We start from the raw sequence: 13,554 nt of genomic DNA on the forward strand, positions 1-13,554 counted from the left end.
CTATGTACTTAAGCTGTAATATAAAAAGTGTATGTGTGTGTGTCCTAAATGTATGTATGAGTTACTTTTAATGCAATGACTGGGAAATAGACATATTGAGGAAGAGTCCAGAACTTAATAATCTTTTATTGCATTGTATATGCTATGAAAAAAGCAGTAAACAGTGTGCAAGAAATGAGAGAACTACTGAACCATGCTAAGATCTTCATCTTTATCAGCCCTAAACAATCAAGCCCAGTATCTATCCATCCATCCATCTCTCTCTCTCTCTCTCTCTCTCTCTCTCTCTCTCTCTCTCTCTATTGATCATTAGATATGATGTTATAGTTCCTAAGAAAGTATGTTCACTCCAAAAATCAATATTCTGTCTTCATTTACTCACCATCATATCGCTCCTCATGACGATATTACATCTTTCTTCCATGAAACACTCGTCAGGCAGAATGTCCAAGCTGCTCTTTTCCATTCAACAAAAGTAGATGATGAGCTTCATAAAAGACAAAAAAGCACCATTAAAGTAGTCTATATTATATCGAAGCATTGAAATAAAAACAAATAAAAAAGATAATTGTGACTTTTTATCTCACAATTCTGGCTTTTTTCTCAGAATTGTGAGATTTAAACTCACAACTGTGAGTTATAAAGTCAGAATTGCGAGTTATAAAGACAGAATTGCGAGATATAAAGTCAGAATTGCGAGATATAAAGTCAGAATTGCGAGATATAAAGTCAGAATTGCGAGATATAAAGTCAGAATTGCGAGATATAAAGTCAGAATTGAGTTATAAAGTCAGAATTGCGTGTTATAAAGTCAGAATTGCGAGATATAAAGTCAGAATTGCGAGATATAAAGTCAGAATTGCGAGATATAAAGTCAGAATTTTGAGATATAAAGTCAGAATTGCGAGATACAAAGTCAGAATTGCGAGATATAAAGTCAGAATTGCGAGATATAAAGTCAGAATTGCGAGATATAAAGTCAGAATTTTGAGATATAAAGTCAGAATTGAGTTATAAAGTCAGAATTGCATGTTATAAAGTCAGAATTGAGTTATAAAGTCAGAATTGAGTTATAAAGTCAGAATTGCGAGATATAAAGTCAGAATTGCGAGATATAAAGTCAGAATTGCGAGTTATAAAGTCAGAATTGAGTTATAAAGTCAGAATTGCGAGATATAAAGTCAGAATTGAGTTATAAAGTCAGAATTGCGAGATATAAAGTCAGAATTGCGAGATATAAAGTCAGAATTGAGTTATAAAGTCAGAATTGCGAGATATAAAGTCAGAATTGCGAGATATAAAGTCAGAATTGCGAGATATAAAGTCAGAATTGAGTTATAAAGTCAGAATTGAGTTATAAAGTCAGAATTGCGTGTTATAAAGTCAGAATTGCGAGATATAAAGTCAGAATTGCGAGATATAAAGTCAGAATTGAGTTATAAAGTCAGAATTGCGTGTTATAAAGTCAGAATTGCGAGATATAAAGTCAGAATTGCGAGATATAAAGTCAGAATTGCGAGATATAAAGTCAGAATTTTGAGATATAAAGTCAGAATTGCGAGATACAAAGTCAGAATTGCGAGATATAAAGTCAGAATTGAGTTATAAAGTCAGAATTGCGTGTTATAAAGTCAGAATTGAGTTATAAAGTCAGAATTGTGAGTTATAAAGTCAGAATTGAGTTATAAAGTCAGAATTGCGTGTTATAAAGTCAGAATTGCGAGATATAAAGTCAGAATTGCGAGATATAAAGTCAGAATTGCGAGATATAAAGTCAGAATTTTGAGATATAAAGTCAGAATTGCGAGATACAAAGTCAGAATTGCGAGATATAAAGTCAGAATTGAGTTATAAAGTCAGAATTGCGTGTTATAAAGTCAGAATTGAGTTATAAAGTCAGAATTGAGTTATAAAGTCAGAATTGCGAGATATAAAGTCAGAATTGCGAGATATAAAGTCAGAATTGCGAGTTATAAAGTCAGAATTGAGTTATAAAGTCAGAATTGCGAGATATAAAGTCAGAATTGAGTTATAAAGTCAGAATTGCGAGATATAAAGTCAGAATTGCGAGATATAAAGTCAGAATTGAGTTATAAAGTCAGAATTGCGAGATATAAAGTCAGAATTGCGAGATATAAAGTCAGAATTGCGAGATATAAAGTCAGAATTGAGTTATAAAGTCAGAATTGCGAGTTATAAAGTCAGAATTGCGAGATATAAAGTCAGAATTGCGAGTTATAAAGTCAGAATTGCGAGTTATAAAGTCAGAATTGCGAGTTATAAAGTCAGAATTGAGTTATAAAGTCAGAATTGCGTGTTATAAAGTCAGAATTGAGTTATAAAGTCAGAATTGAGTTATAAAGTCAGAATTGCGAGATATAAAGTCAGAATTGCGAGATATAAAGTCAGAATTGAGTTATAAAGTCAGAATTGCGTGTTATAAAGTCAGAATTGAGTTATAAAGTCAGAATTGAGTTATAAAGTCAGAATTGCATGATATAAAGTCAGAATTGCGAGATATAAAGTCAGAATTGAGTTATAAAGTCAGAATTGCGTGTTATAAAGTCAGAATTGAGTTATAAAGTCAGAATTGAGTTATAAAGTCAGAATTGCGAGATATAAAGTCAGAATTGCGAGATATAAAGTCAGAATTGCGAGTTATAAAGTCAGAATTGAGTTATAAAGTCAGAATTGCGAGATATAAAGTCAGAATTGAGTTATAAAGTCAGAATTGCGAGATATAAAGTCAGAATTGCGAGATATAAAGTCAGAATTGAGTTATAAAGTCAGAATTGCGTGTTATAAAGTCAGAATTGCGAGATATAAAGTCAGAATTGCGAGATATAAAGTCAGAATTGCGAGATATAAAGTCAGAATTTTGAGATATAAAGTCAGAATTGCGAGATACAAAGTCAGAATTGCGAGATATAAAGTCAGAATTGAGTTATAAAGTCAGAATTGCGTGTTATAAAGTCAGAATTGAGTTATAAAGTCAGAATTGTGAGTTATAAAGTCAGAATTGAGTTATAAAGTCAGAATTGCGTGTTATAAAGTCAGAATTGCGAGATATAAAGTCAGAATTGCGAGATATAAAGTCAGAATTGCGAGATATAAAGTCAGAATTTTGAGATATAAAGTCAGAATTGCGAGATACAAAGTCAGAATTGCGAGATATAAAGTCAGAATTGAGTTATAAAGTCAGAATTGCGTGTTATAAAGTCAGAATTGAGTTATAAAGTCAGAATTGAGTTATAAAGTCAGAATTGCGAGATATAAAGTCAGAATTGCGAGATATAAAGTCAGAATTGCGAGTTATAAAGTCAGAATTGAGTTATAAAGTCAGAATTGCGAGATATAAAGTCAGAATTGAGTTATAAAGTCAGAATTGCGAGATATAAAGTCAGAATTGCGAGATATAAAGTCAGAATTGAGTTATAAAGTCAGAATTGCGAGATATAAAGTCAGAATTGCGAGATATAAAGTCAGAATTGCGAGATATAAAGTCAGAATTGAGTTATAAAGTCAGAATTGCGAGTTATAAAGTCAGAATTGCGAGATATAAAGTCAGAATTGCGAGTTATAAAGTCAGAATTGCGAGTTATAAAGTCAGAATTGCGAGTTATAAAGTCAGAATTGAGTTATAAAGTCAGAATTGCGTGTTATAAAGTCAGAATTGAGTTATAAAGTCAGAATTGAGTTATAAAGTCAGAATTGCGAGATATAAAGTCAGAATTGCGAGATATAAAGTCAGAATTGAGTTATAAAGTCAGAATTGCGTGTTATAAAGTCAGAATTGAGTTATAAAGTCAGAATTGAGTTATAAAGTCAGAATTGCATGATATAAAGTCAGAATTGCGAGATATAAAGTCAGAATTGAGTTATAAAGTCAGAATTGCGTGTTATAAAGTCAGAATTGAGTTATAAAGTCAGAATTGAGTTATAAAGTCAGAATTGCGAGATATAAAGTCAGAATTGCGAGATATAAAGTCAGAATTGCGAGTTATAAAGTCAGAATTGAGTTATAAAGTCAGAATTGCGAGATATAAAGTCAGAATTGAGTTATAAAGTCAGAATTGCGAGATATAAAGTCAGAATTGCGAGATATAAAGTCAGAATTGAGTTATAAAGTCAGAATTGCGAGATATAAAGTCAGAATTGCGAGATATAAAGTCAGAATTGCGAGATATAAAGTCAGAATTGAGTTATAAAGTCAGAATTGCGAGTTATAAAGTCAGAATTGCGAGATATAAAGTCAGAATTGCGAGTTATAAAGTCAGAATTGCGAGTTATAAAGTCAGAATTGCGAGTTATAAAGTCAGAATTGCGAGTTATAAAGTCAGAATTGCGAGATATAAAGTCAGAATTGAGTTATAAAGTCAGAATTGCGAGATATAAAGTCAGAATTGCGATATAAAGTCAGAATTGCGAGATTTAAAGTCAGAATTGAGAGATTTAAAGTCAGAATTGAGAGAAAAAAGTTTTTCTGACTTTATAACACGTAATTCTGACTTTATATCTCGCATTTGCGAGTTTAAATCTCACCATTCTGAGAAAAAAAGTCAGAATTGTGAGATAAAAAGACAAGAATACCTTTCTTTCTTTTTTTTTTTTTTTTTGTGGCGGAAACAAGTTTCCATAATATTAAAAGTGCGCAATATATTCTGTCATAAATTATGGTGAATATAAATGTAACAGAAATTTAAGCCTGGTAGTTCACAAACCTTATTCGCACTTGTGTTCCTTTTAAAAATGACATAATTGACAGCAAATGAAATCAGTTCTCACATGTCATGTGACCATTTATTTAGCAAAATTTGACAATGTCATGAGTGTCTCAAAAGTGTCTCTCACAACAAGCTGTTGTATGTAAAATATTGCCTACAAGTTGTATGGACAGCATTTTACAGCACTTTTTTTGTATGGAAAATACAAAATACACTTTCCTTGTATGAAAAATAGAAGCTCAGACATTCTATCCAAAATATCCATCTGCGCTTATTGGAAGAAAGAAAATAATGTCACGAGAGTGAGGAAATAATCATATTTGTGTCATTTGTGAGTGGACACTTCCAAAGCAGTGGACAGCCAGAAATACTGAAGAAAGCATCACTTACTACACTCTTAAAGAGAAAGGTTTTCACAGCATAGAAGAACCACTTCTGGTTCCCCAAAGAACCTCTCAGTGAACAGTTCACTGAAGAAAAAAAAACAAAAAAACTTTTTCTTAGTGTGAAGAACATTTTATTAATCTAAAGAACCTTTTTCCACTATAAAGAACCTTCTGAGCAATGGAAAGATTCCACTGAACCATCCATGCCAATAAAGAGCCTTTATTTATAAGAGTGTAAACTTCAGTCTGATCCCTGCATCTTCTGCTGCATTTCTCCCTTCACCTCCCTCCATCTCGCTTTCAGTCTTTGCATGTTGAAGAAGCTTTGAGGAGACATTCTGTGTGTGTGTGTGTGTGTGTGTGTGTGTACAAGGCTGTGTTTTCTCTGTTTGTAATCTATTTTCCTCTACACGCACTTAAAAACCTAGTCTCTGCACTGAATTCCTAGCTTGGATCTCTGGCGTACACAAACACACACAGATACACATGCTTTTTTGCTGCAGTCTACGTAAATTATTCACTTTCTGCTGTGCAGTGAGACGCCCCACAGAAACCACACGCTGCGACATGCAGAACACATGCAGAAATACTACATATAGTATTCACAAATCCCCACTGCAGCCAATACATAATTACCGGTTACAGGTAAAAATATATAAAGATAAATAAAAAAAGCAGAACACTTTTAACCTTTTAACACACATACACACACACTCAGTTGTGTTCAGTTGAAGGTCATCTCTAAAAGCTCTGTCTGAACTCCTCTGGGGTCTGAGCATGCCCAGTGACCCTGTGACCTTAATGCTTTTATCGTGTGGCATTATGGGTGATGACTGGGACTTAGGTGGGGGTTAGTTTATATACACACACAAATACAGTAGTCAAGGGAAACTAGCTAGAAACTAGTCTGCTAAGCTACTCATACTTGTAATCATTGTTAAATTACATTTAAGTCCTTTAGCTAGCCACAAATAAAAAGCAAACTAAAAAGTATGAAATGCTGTTTAAAGCCCACTTTGATTTCAAAATATGACATTTTGGAGTTAAACAGGATATTTCATAAAACATATATGATGGTAGTGAGAGGGGGGGAAAAATGAAGGATTAGTTATGTGACCTGGAAAAAGAAGAAACATTTATTAAATTGTAATGAAAGGTTAAAGTAAAAAAAATCATGATGAAACCAGAAACGTTTAATTTTGACTTACTACCATATGTACACTATACTGTTCAAAAGTTTGGGGTCAGTCAGATTTTTGTTTTGACAGAAATTAATACCTTTATTCAGCAAGAATGCATTAAATTGATCAAACGTGACAGTAAAAACATTACAAAAGATTTCTATTTCAAACAAATATTATTCTTTTGAACTTTCTATACATGGTTTCCACAAAATTTGAAGCAGCACAACTGTTTTCAACATTGATAATAATCAGAAATGTTTCTTGAGCATCAAATCATTATATTAGAATGATTTCTGAAGGATCATGTGACACTGAAGACTGGAGTAATGATACTGAAAATTCAGCTTTGATCACAGGAATAAATTACTTTTTACAATATATTAAATTAGAAAATAGTTCTTTTAAATTGTATGTATATTTTTACAATATTACTGTTTTTACTGTATTTTTCAAATAAATGCAGCTTTGGTGAACACACAAATTTTTCAAAAGCATATATGAAAACCAGCAATGCAGTATTTTATTAGTCTCGAAACATATGCTGTGCACCACACGCTCTTTGAATGCAAATGCATCTTGCTAAACATGCTCAATTTGGCACGTTGTTGCTTTCTGAAACACAACAAAAGCATTTGCATAAACTCTTTTACATTCTGTTTCTCTTTCAGTTCAACTACTCACATTGCAGAACAACTATTTGAGGAGAATCCACAATTAGTTACAGTCGACATGTTCATTGCAGTTACCTGAAAAATAACACATCCAGTTTAATAACGCAGGCATTTGAGAGACACTCAATCATCCCCTTGAGTACTGACTGTGTTACCGCCACACTAACACAAGACCACATGTCATGTACTGAATACACACTACTGAAAAATGTTTCAAGTTAGTAACAGTGTGTAACTATGCTGAATGGGAAAAGTGTGTGGATAGACAGATGGAAAGATGGGAATGAGTGTGGCTTGAGGAGGAGAAGAACAAGCCAGAGTTTGAATGAGTGGGAGTTGGAAGGAATCGCGGAGGGAATACCACTCTCACTGAAGCGTGACTGAAGAGCAAAGCAGATAGACCGACTGAGAGAGAAAGAGAGAGAGTTTAGAGTGTGAAAAGCAGTGCTAACACTGAGAATACTATTGATTTCTGTAGAATGAAACAAAATAACGATTACATCAAAACATGTGATTATGATGATTGAGATGAATGAATGTTTTAGTCTGTTAGTGAAACTTGTGTTGTTAGTGTAATTTAAAACTAAAACTTAAAAAAAAAAAGGTTATTGAAACACTGCAGAAAATAAAATACAAATATTAGATTGAATATGTAAACTAAAAAAAAAAACGTTTTGCCAAAAATGAGAAATATTGCTTTGGTAACTACATGAATTAAGATTAATCTGAAGTACTAAAATGAGGAAATGATATATTAAGAGCGTAAATTTCAGCGGGAAGCCTCAGTTTAACGTTGAAAGAGAGTGAGGTAAGATAAATAGCGAAACATCTAACATGTCAACTGTTTTGCAATAGAAATGTTAAATGACTGACAGTAACATCCAGTTATGCAAACTATTTTTTCGCAAATATGGCCATTTTGAATTGAAAATATGCATTTACGTGATTCGTGTTGGACAAACAGGTTGAACAAACATTTAACCCAATCGCTGGGGTTGTCCATTTTCAACCCATCTTTGGTTGTTTTTAACCCAGCATTTTTTAGAGTGTGGTTACACTTTATTTTAAGGTGTCGGTGTATAATTATACATTTAAGTAATGAGTAATAATAATAAGCGATATGTTTTTTTTGGTTTGGTTTGGGGTTAGTTGCATGTCATTATGCATATTTAGAGTTATTACACATTAAGTGTAGTGTAAATAAGGACACTGTAAAATAAAGTGTTACCAATACTATATAAAAAGTACTAAAATAACATTGATTGAAACAAGATTAAGTATGGAAGACTGAAGAGAAAGACACAGAAGAGCATTTATATTTAGTCAGTTTAGATAAATACATTTATAATACTCAAATTAAACTTAATCATGTCCAATTATAGAAAACACAGATAGGATGTGAACCGTAAACATGCTGTACTAGTGTGAACATATCACAGACTATTATTTTGAAATAAAGCTAATTATAATTGCAATAAACGTCCTTGAACTCAAATCCTACCTCTAACAGAGAACTTGAAGAACACTGACATGATTTATGGATCATTTTTATCTTTGAAGACATCCCCAGTAAGGTTATGTGAGATTTAAAGCTTCAGCTTTACCCAATGGGGGCAGAGCTTAGCAAAGAGTCAATTGAATCTAATAGAAATTTACGACAGCCTTTTGTAAAGCTAACGATGTGCTACACAACGATCACATACTGTAACAAACAAATTAATTATTTTTTTATTATTATTTCTGTCAGACCAGAGCACAAGAAAAGGGTCAGTTTACTTTATTAGATTTCACCAACTGCTCTTTATATGCCTTCATCTCTTCGTCTCAGAGGGAAGGAATCGTTCATAATAAATTGCAGGAAAAGTGTGTGAGTGAGAAACAGAGCGATCTGGTGGCACTCTGTCATCTAATGAACAGAGGAGGAAAAAGAAGAGACAGAAGACAGACACAGAAAATCAGAGAATGAGAGAGTTCCTGGCTTCTGCTGAGTCTCAGTGTGGATTCATGTTTGTTTTGTTTGTTTGATTTGCTCATCGTAAAACCTCTCACATAATCCATAACTCACAGAGAAAGACAGTCAGAGCGATAGTTCCGATTAGAATTCTGATTCCAATTAGATTCTAAAAGGCTTTTACGTTGTGATGTCATAGTAGAACCTTTTCAAATCTAAAAAGAACTTTTGATTCTCTAGTTCTTAAGAAAACCTAAATATACACTTGCATGAACTTTTTTTTTTTTTTATCCAATTAACTGTATAGCAAGAATATATTATAATATTTTATATACTATACGGCCAAAAATGTTTTGTTTTTTTTTAAGAATAATGTACCTGTTCTGTATGGAAGCATGTTTCCACCGTGAAATAAAACATAAAAAAGGTAATTGCAACTTTTTATCTCACAATTCTGAATTTTTCTCTCACAATTGTATGATATAAAGTCAGAATTGCATGATAAAAACTTGCAACTGCGAGAAAAAATGTCAGAATTCTGACTTTATATCTCACAATTCTGACTTTATATCTCGCAATTCTGACTTTATAACTCGCAATTCTGACTTTATATCTCGCAATTCTGACTTTATATCTCGCAATTCTGACTTTATAACTCGCAATTCCGACATTATAACTCGCAATTCTGACTTTATAACTCACAATTCTGACTTTATATCTCACAATTCTGACTTTATATCTCGCAATTCTGACTTTATAACTCGCAATTCTGACTTTATATCTCGCAATTCTGACTTTATAACTCGCAATTCCGACATTATAACTCGCAATTCTGACTTTATAACTCACAATTCTGACTTTATATCTCACAATTCTGACTTTATATCTCGCAATTCTGACTTTATAACTCGCAATTCCGACATTATAACTCGCAATTCTGACTTTATAACTCACAATTCTGACTTTATATCTCACAATTCTGACTTTATAACTCGCAATTCTGACTTTATAACTCGCAATTCTGACATTATAACTCGCAATTCTGACTTTATAACTCGCAATTCTGACTTTATAACTCGCAATTCTGACTTTATAACTCGCAATTCTGACTTTATAACTCGCAATTCTGACTTTATATCACGCAATTCTGACTTTATAACTCGCAATTCTGACTTTATATCTCGCAATTCTGACTTTATATCACGCAATTCTGACTTTATATCACGCAATTCTGACTTTATATCTCGCAATTCTGACTTTATATCTCGCAATTCTGACTTTAAAACTCGCAATTCTGACTTTATAACTCGCAATTCTGACTTTATATCTCGCAATTCTGACTTTATAACTCGCAATTCTGACTTTATATCACCACAATTCTGACTTTATATCTCGCAATTCTGACTTTATAACTCGCAATTCTGACTTTATATCTCGCAATTCTGACTTTATATCACGCAATTCTGACTTTATATCACGCAATTCTGACTTTATATCTCGCAATTCTGACTTTATATCACGCAATTCTGACTTTATATCTCGCAATTCTGACTTTATATCACGCAATTCTGACTTTATATCTCGCAATTCTGACTTTATATCTCGCAATTCTGACTTTAAAACTCGCAATTCTGACTTTATAACTCGCAATTCTGACTTTATATCTCGCAATTCTGACTTTATATCACCACAATTCTGACTTTATATCTCGCAATTCTGACTTTATAACTCGCAATTCTGACTTTATATCACGCAATTCTGACTTTATATCTCGCAATTCTGACTTTATATTTCACCATTCTGACTTTATATCACACAATTTTGACTTTATATCTCACAATTCTGACTTTATATCACGCAATTCTGACTTTATATCACACAATTCTGACTTTATATCTTGCAATTCTGACTTTATATCTCGCAATTCTGACTTTATAACTCGCAATTCTGACTTTATATCACGCAATTCTGACTTTATATCTCGCAATTCTGACTTTATATTTCACCATTCTGACTTTATATCACACAATTTTGACTTTATATCTCACAATTCTGACTTTATATCTCGCAATTCTGACTTTATATCACACAATTCTGACTTTATATCTTGCAATTCTGACTTTATATCTCGCAATTCTGACTTTATATCACCACAATTCTGACTTTATATCACGCAATTCTGACTTTATATCTCGCAATTCTGACTTTATATCACGCAATTCTGACTTTATATCTCGCAATTCTGACTTTATATTTCACCATTCTGACTTTATATCACACAATTTTGACTTTATATCTCACAATTCTGACTTTATATCACGCAATTCTGACTTTATATCACACAATTCTGACTTTATATCTTGCAATTCTGACTTTATATCTCGCAATTCTGACTTTATATCTCGCAATTCTGACTTTATATCGCAATTCTGACTTTATATCTCGCAATTCTGACTTTATATCATGCAATTCTGACTTTATATCGCAATTCTGACTTTATAACTCGCAATTCTGACTTTATATCACGCAATTTTGACTTTATATCTCACAATTCTGACTTTATATTTCACCATTCTGACTTTATATCACACAATTTTGACTTTATATCTCACAATTCTGACTTTATATCTCGCAATTCTGACTTTATATCACACAATTCTGACTTTATATCTTGCAATTCTGACTTTATATCTCGCAATTCTGACTTTATATCACCACAATTCTGACTTTATATCACGCAATTCTGACTTTATATCTCGCAATTCTGACTTTATATCACGCAATTCTGACTTTATATCTCGCAATTCTGACTTTATATTTCACCATTCTGACTTTATATCACACAATTTTGACTTTATATCTCACAATTCTGACTTTATATCACGCAATTCTGACTTTATATCACACAATTCTGACTTTATATCTTGCAATTCTGACTTTATATCTCGCAATTCTGACTTTATATCTCGCAATTCTGACTTTATATCGCAATTCTGACTTTATATCTCGCAATTCTGACTTTATATCATGCAATTCTGACTTTATATCGCAATTCTGACTTTATAACTCGCAATTCTGACTTTATATCACGCAATTCTGACTATATCTCGCGATTCTGACTTTATATCACACGATTTTGACTTTATATCTCGCAATTCTGACTTTATATCGCAATTCTGACTTTATAACTCGCAATTCTGACTTTATAACGCAATTCTGACTTTATAACTCAATTCTGACTTTATAACTCGCAATTCTGACTTTATATCACGCAATTCTGACTTTATATCACACAATTCTGACTTTATATCTCGCAATTCTGACTTTATATCACGCGATTCTGACTTTATATCACACGATTTTGACTTTATATCACACAATTCTGACTTTATATCTCGCAATTCTGACTTTATATCACGCAATTCTGACTTTATATCTCGCAATTCTGACTTTATATCACAAGATTTTGACTTTATATCTCGCAATTCTGACTTTATATCACACGATTTTGACTTTATATCTCGCAATTCTGACTTTATATCACGCAATTCTGACTTTATATCACGCAATTCTGACTTTATATCACACAATTCTGACTTTATATCTCGCAATTCTGACTTTATATCACGCAATTCTGACTTTATATCTCGCAATTCTGACTTTATATCACAAGATTTTGACTTTATATCTCGCAATTCTGACTTTATATCACACGATTTTGACTTTATATCTCGCAATTCTGACTTTATATCACATGATTTTGACTTTATATCTCGCAATTCTGACTTTATAACTCGCAATACTGACTTTATATCACGCAATTCTGACTTTATATCACACAATTCTGACTTTATATCTCGCAATTCTGACTTTATATCTCACAATTCTGACTTTATATCACGCAATTCTGACTTTATATCTCGCAATTCTGACTTTATATCACGCAATTCTGACTTTATATCACGCAATTCTGACTTTATATCACACAATTCTGACTTTATATCTCGCAATTCTGACTTTATATCACGCAATTCTGACTTTATATCTCGCAATTCTGACTTTATATCACAAGATTTTGACTTTATATCTCGCAATTCTGACTTTATATCACACGATTTTGACTCTATATCTCGCAATTCTGACTTTATATCACGCCATTCTGACTTTATATCTCGCAATTCTGACTTTATATCACACGATTTTGACTTTATAACTCGCAATACTGACTTTATATCACACGATTTTGACTTTATAACTCGCAATTATGACTTTATATCACACGATTTTGACTTTATAACTCGCAATACTGACTTTATATCACACGATTTTGACTTTATAACTCGCAATTCTGACTTTATATCACACGATTTTGACTTTATAACTCGCAATTCTGACTTTATATCACACGATTTTGACTTTATAACTCGCAATTCTGACTTTATATCACAATTGTGAGTTTAAATTTCACAATTCTGAGAAAACAAATTCAGAATTGTGAGAAAAAGTTGCAGTGACCTTTTTTATTTGGCAGAAACAAGCTTCCATAGTTCTGAACTTAAGAACTAAGAAACTTTATTTTTCCAAACACAAGCCATTTTACAAAATATTAATTGAGAAAAATGTAATGGGGACTGTAAA

At 32.3% G+C, this 13,554-nt stretch overlaps 2 protein-coding genes across 2 annotated transcripts in view; one reads left to right on the forward strand and one right to left on the reverse strand.

Annotated features, from left to right (window-relative positions):
• ntng2b (netrin g2b) overlaps nucleotides 1-13,554 on the forward strand; it is a 91,531-nt gene that overhangs the window by 34,710 nt on the left and 43,267 nt on the right. The gene's annotated exons all lie outside the window — the stretch shown is intronic.
• Nucleotides 1-13,554, reverse strand: part of setx (senataxin) — an 87,881-nt gene that overhangs the window by 2,138 nt on the left and 72,189 nt on the right. The window contains exon 27 of the transcript XR_010893552.1: nucleotides 383-487. The gene's annotated coding sequence lies outside the window, so the exon portion shown is untranslated. The remainder of the gene's footprint in view (nucleotides 1-382; nucleotides 488-13,554) is intronic.

The sequence above is a fragment of the Chanodichthys erythropterus genome, chromosome 22 (genome assembly GCF_024489055.1).
Source record: "Chanodichthys erythropterus isolate Z2021 chromosome 22, ASM2448905v1, whole genome shotgun sequence".
Taxonomy (NCBI): domain Eukaryota; kingdom Metazoa; phylum Chordata; class Actinopteri; order Cypriniformes; family Xenocyprididae; genus Chanodichthys; species Chanodichthys erythropterus.